Genomic DNA, 6,000 nt, shown 5'->3' with positions numbered 1-6,000 from the left:
TACTATGGCCTATATTTATCTAAAAAGAATGTTGAATAAGGGGAAACATAGTTCTCTGAATCACAGGATATTTCTTCTCTGCATAATTTTCTGTATTCCGGAAGGGTCATTCAAAACATAAGGAGTATCATCAGGTAAATATAGATCATATGTAACTATAGAAGCAACATGATTATTTAACTATCAGTTATGGAAATAGTAAAAAATATTAAATACAGAAAGCATCTACAGACTGCCCAGGCCTCCTAACTGACACCTATATTCATGAGGCCGGATTCCATGAAGGCTCTAGTATGGCTCTAGGAAGGCAGTTATCAATCTCATTATAGGGGAACGACATTTAAGGTAGCCTCTCCACTATTGCTTAGACAGTTGGGTTCATCCTTGTGAATATCTGGACATTTCCCTAGTTCCAGATTTCTCTTTAAACCTATAATGTCTCTCTCTATTAAGGTAACTCTTTTTCTTGTTCTGCTTGCTTCCTAAGTCTTTGTGGTCTCTGGCTGTGGACTTAGGGAACCCATTCCCCCTGTAGGGATATTCTCTCAGCCTAGATATACAGAGAAGGGCCTAGGCCCTGCTGCAAGTGATGTGACAGACTTTGATGATCCCTCATGGGAGGCCTTACCCTCCCTAGGGAGTGGATAGGGAAGTGAGATGGGGGGCCAGTGGGGGATATGGGAAGATGGGAGGGAGAGGGAACTGGGATTGATATGTAAAATAAGATTGTTTCTAAATTATATAAAAATTTATAAAAGAAAGAAAGCATTTATAGGCTGGTAATCACTCTGACCTTATGTAAATAATTTCAGGAGAATGTATGAATGGCAGGGACAACATTTTCTAAATAAATCATTTAATTCTTCTAAGACTCAAAATATAAATAAAAGAGCTCATGAAAATTAAGTGCTTATTGGTAATCTGTAATTATTTTGTAGTTTGTAATTGATTAACAGCACTAATTTGCAATTCATAAATATTTTCTCAAATATGCAGAAAATAAATATAGCTGGATTTCTCTATAAATTGCAGGCTTTAACCCTTCCCAAATGTCTCTCTACCTGATTTTATTCTAACTTGAAACATATCATAATCAACCCCAAGTAATAATACCATAATTTTGGTGTGGCATTGTGACAGAAGTATATCTTTGGGAATATAAACACTAATAAAGTTTTATATAATTAAATTAAATACCACTATGAATTAAAGATGATATTTAAGACTGATAAAATATCTCTGTTTAGAATTTAATTCCTGTGACTTTTGTTAATAAAAAGTGATACCTCTGGGCTTGTGGTTATTGGACTCAATTAAAGTGAAGCAAAGTCTGTGTTTCATCATCACCCATATATCACAGTGTTCAGTACACTGCTTGGGGCACCTGAGCAAAGTGTTTTCAGTTCTGGTGATCTCACAGGCTGTTTCTTTGCATTATTCCCATTACACAAGGACAGAAAGACAATTGAGTCTTGCACATAGCTACAGAAGCCCAAATTACTCTATATGCAGAATATAGTTATTGGTCCTATGTTTTCTCTCAGAGCCGCTATGCGTGTTAATGAGATCATGACTACTGCTTCCTTTGAATCCTTTGAACTGAAGGACTCTATAAATAAAAGGCCCTATTATTTAAACCTCCTGTTACTCACCAAAGAATTGGTGCCTGAAAATACAGCCTTTCACTTGCTCTGTGTGTAAAGTCTCCATTGCCTGCAATAGGAGGGTTTGTGCAGCTTAATTACAGGAATCTGCCTCTTCTGCTGGTATTGTACAGTACTATTCCAAAGCACTTTTAAAGAACAGAGATGCTGACATCCACCCCCGTTTCCCCTAACACTGCAAATAGAAAACAGCGGCTCCAGATGTCCACAGTTTGCTTCCAAAACAACCTCCTCTCAGGGTATTTGAAGTTTAAATGTTAAGAAATTGCCACTTGAGAGTGAGTATTAGGATTTTTATTAATAGCTCCATGAGTACTTTGAGGATTCCCGATGACATTCTCATCTGAATTTTGTTTTAGGAGCTCTCTCTTTATGCTCTTTTGAACACAGAGAGATTAACAATCCTGGCAGCACATTTATCTTGACAGGCCTAAGAGCTTTCTCCCCCTCACTACTTCTTTTCACTTTATAAAGAGCTAAATTGGTGATGAATAGAAACAGTACACAGTAGTACTAACTCATGCAGCTTATTTCATCATGTATTACATCATGAACATGCTTTATTAAAGAGATTTAAGTAAAATATCACAGTATGATGTAGCAATGGACAAATGTATAGAAAGTGTTAAATAGTTTAATAGCAACTTTGTGAGCTATACAGGAGGTACTGGGTTTCAAAATACTTTTTGGTAGGTTCCATGTTAAGATGCATTCATAACTTTGTTTTGATTTTTCTGTAAACAACTGTAACTGAAGCACCAAAAATGTGAAAAATAACCATTTATTTGTATTATTTTTTTGCTTTCTGAAATTTACATCCAGAATATACTTTGATAGACTTATTTTACATTTATTGGCTTATGTGGGTCAAGAAGACTGTCATTTAACTCTACTATTTTAATAGCTCCTTTCTTTATTCTTGATATCTTGAATACATAATGACAGTATTTAATATTGTGATATGTGATCTATAATGAGTAGTAACTAGTGCATCAGAATTAATTTATACTTTGGCATATTGAGAAATGCACAGAGTAACAAAGTTTGTAAAAAATCTCATCTTAGCAATGGAATCTTGAAATTCCAAGGCAAATGGATGGAACTAGAAGAACCATTCTGAGTGACGTAAGCCAGTCACAAAAAAAGATAAACTTGGTATATACTCACTCATACATGGATTTTAGACATAAAGCAAAGGATTATCAGCCTACAATCCACACCACCAGAGAAGTTAAGAAACAAGGAGGACACTAAGAGAGACATACATGGTACCCCAGAGAAGAGGAAAGGGACAAGATCTCCTGAGATAATTGGGAGCATGTGGGGAGGAGAAAGGAAGTTAAGAGAAAGAGAAAGGGTGAAGGGGAGGGGAGAGGAAAACATGGGAGAGCAAGAAGATCAAGTCAGGGGAAGAATAGAGGAGAGCAAGAAAAGAGATACCATAATAGAGGGAGCCATTATAGGTTTAAACAGAAATCTGGCAATAGAGAAATGTCCAGAGATCTATAAGTTTGACCCCAACTAACAATCTAAGCAATAGTCCAGAGGCTATCTATCCTAAATGCCCTTCTCTGTGAATGAGATTGATAACTACCTTATATGCCATCAGAAGCAGACATACACAGCTAAACACTGAGCTGAATTCTGGAATTCAGTTGCAGAGAGAGAGGAGTAATGAGCAAACGGGTCAAGACCAGGCTGGAGAAACCCACTGAAACAGCTGACCTAAACAAGGGGGAGCTCATGGACCCCAGACTGATAGCTGAGAAACCAGCATAGGACTGTTCCAGAACCCCTGAATGTGGATGTCAGCTTGGAGGTCTGGTTAATCTATGGGGCCTCTGGTAGTGGATCAGTATTTATCCCTAGTACATGAATGGACTTTGGGAGCCCACTCTATATACAGGGATACTCTCTCAGTCTAGACACACAGGGGAGGGTCTATGCCCGGCTCGAAATGATATGATAGACTTTGAAGATCCCCCATGGAAGGTCTCACTCCCTGGGAAGCTGAAAGGGGACTGGATAGGGAGTCTATTAGGACCAGGGAAGGAGGGAAAGGGAGAAGGAATAAGGATTGACATGTAAAACGAGCTTTTTCTAATTTAAATTAAAAAAAGGAAAAAAAAACTCATCTTAGAATCAGGAAAGTAGGTGGTCTATGGTCAATCAACCTGATATTTTTTGTCTAAACTACAAAAAAGATTTCAATGTACACAAATAATGAATATGAATTTACCCAGTAACAGAAACAAAGAATGTTAATCCATTTTTAATAAATGCAGGGTTAACATATTTTACTGTTCAATAAAAAGTTAAGGAATGAAATCTGTTTCTGTGTGTTTGCTTTTTTTACTGGCTTATTTGTACCTTTATTTAGACTGAGTTGAATATTTCAACATTATAAATGTTACATTATAGGAAAATAATATTAAAGTTATATTTTTCAAATTAAAGTTATGTTTTTGTCAGGAACATCATAGCTAAAAAATACTATTTGAATTTTCTGAGTTAACACAGAATTCTTCAAAACAATAATGATCCAAAATCCACTGAGGTGCTTGAGTGTTAGAACATGAAAAAGATCTGTTTCCCACACACCCGTACATAGAATCTTATAACAACACGGGACGACTTAGAATATCAGCAACAATGGTCAGAAGATGCTATTCCAACCTAGAAAGTCAATCAGTGACTTGACCAAAGCATAGAGAGTTTATGTAGCAGTTCAAATTTTAAGATTTTTCTTAAAAGTTAAATACCTCAAAACAGACATACTGTTTCTACCTTGTTAACAATAATGACTAAATATTAATCATTGTCCTGTATGTTAGTTTATAAGGTCTTGAAATGAAATCAAACAACAAGTAATCATGAAAGTCCTATAAATAAGAAGGATTACTACATATATTACTGTGACAGAGGTATTTAGTGACTTCTCAGAGGCTATGGTCCTGATGAATGGAGGCTCATCATCAAAAGGCAGAGTTCATACCTTTATCCTCATACTGGATTACTTTGCCATAATGAGACTAAACTAAAGCTACATCTTCAAAACTTCTTTTATCCATCCCTATTGTTTGTAGCTAGGCAGTGTCTACCACAACTCATTTCATCTCAGTGGAGTCAAAAGGAGTGACAATCAACAACAGGCTTGCATATCTTCATTTTATATGTATTTGATCTTCCTGACATATAATAAAAATGATGTGTTCAATATAGCATCTTGTTTCCTATCTTTGGCAGCTCAGTGTGTATATCCACTTTCTGTCCCATGTATTGGGTGTGTATGCTATACTACACATATGTAATTGTATACCCACATGTAATATGGAAAATATACTTTAATATAACATGCTTACACACCAAATTTAACAGTGAAGTATATAGACTATACACATATATGCTACTGCAATATGCACACATAGGTAGATGATTGATAGGTAAGCAAACATAGAACTGTTCTAAGTATGAGACTGTAATATGGAAAAGGAATACGTGTGCATTTAATAATTGTTCTTTGTCTATATAGAGCATGATTATTAAAATAAGTACAGGGATAAAGGCTTGATTTGCAGTATTACATGCTGACAGATATGTATTTGTATGTTGTGGAATAGTTTTGTAATTATGCAAAGATCTGTTGTATTTAACTACATAAAGTTTGTTACATTTGTTTATATATCAGCATATTTGTTTAACTGTGTAACAGTGTGTTGCATTTGCTTAACTATGTAAAGATGTGTATTCCTTTCACTTTGCTTGCCTAAGACATACGTTTGGTCTAATAAAAAGCTGGATGGTCAATAGTGAGGGAGAAGTTATAGGTGGGACTACCGGCAAGAAGAATAAGTAGGAAGAACAATTTAGGTTGAGGAAAAGAAAGAAAAGGAGCCAGCAAGATTCCAGGGGTCAGCCATCCAGACACCGAGGAAGCAGGAAAGTAGGACATACAAAATTAAAGAAAGGTAAAAAGCCCTGAGGTAAAATGTAGATGAATAGAACAGGTTAAATCAAGTTAAGAGAGCTATTAGGACAAGCATAGGCTAAGGCCAAGCATTCATAATTAATAATAGCCTCTGTGTCTTTATTTGGGAGCTGGTTGTCAGCCCAAAGAAAATGCCAACTACATTTGTGATTCTTTCACCTTTCTAAATTTCCCATTACTTGATTTTTGTGATGTCCCATATTTTCTACATCTGTTCGAGATTCTAGTTGTAGGTCATTTTTCTTAGCTCAAGCTTTTTTCCATGTTTGTGGTTTCTTTTCTTCTTGAATATTTTCCAGGCCTAATGGCTCACATTTATTTTATTTCCCATTAGTTTCTCCTCCATTG

This window comes from Mesocricetus auratus, unplaced genomic scaffold (assembly GCF_017639785.1).
Source record: "Mesocricetus auratus isolate SY011 unplaced genomic scaffold, BCM_Maur_2.0 Super-Scaffold_100006, whole genome shotgun sequence".
Taxonomy (NCBI): domain Eukaryota; kingdom Metazoa; phylum Chordata; class Mammalia; order Rodentia; family Cricetidae; genus Mesocricetus; species Mesocricetus auratus.
The sequence above is the reverse complement of the archived record's forward strand: the minus strand, read 5'-3'. Positions refer to the sequence as shown.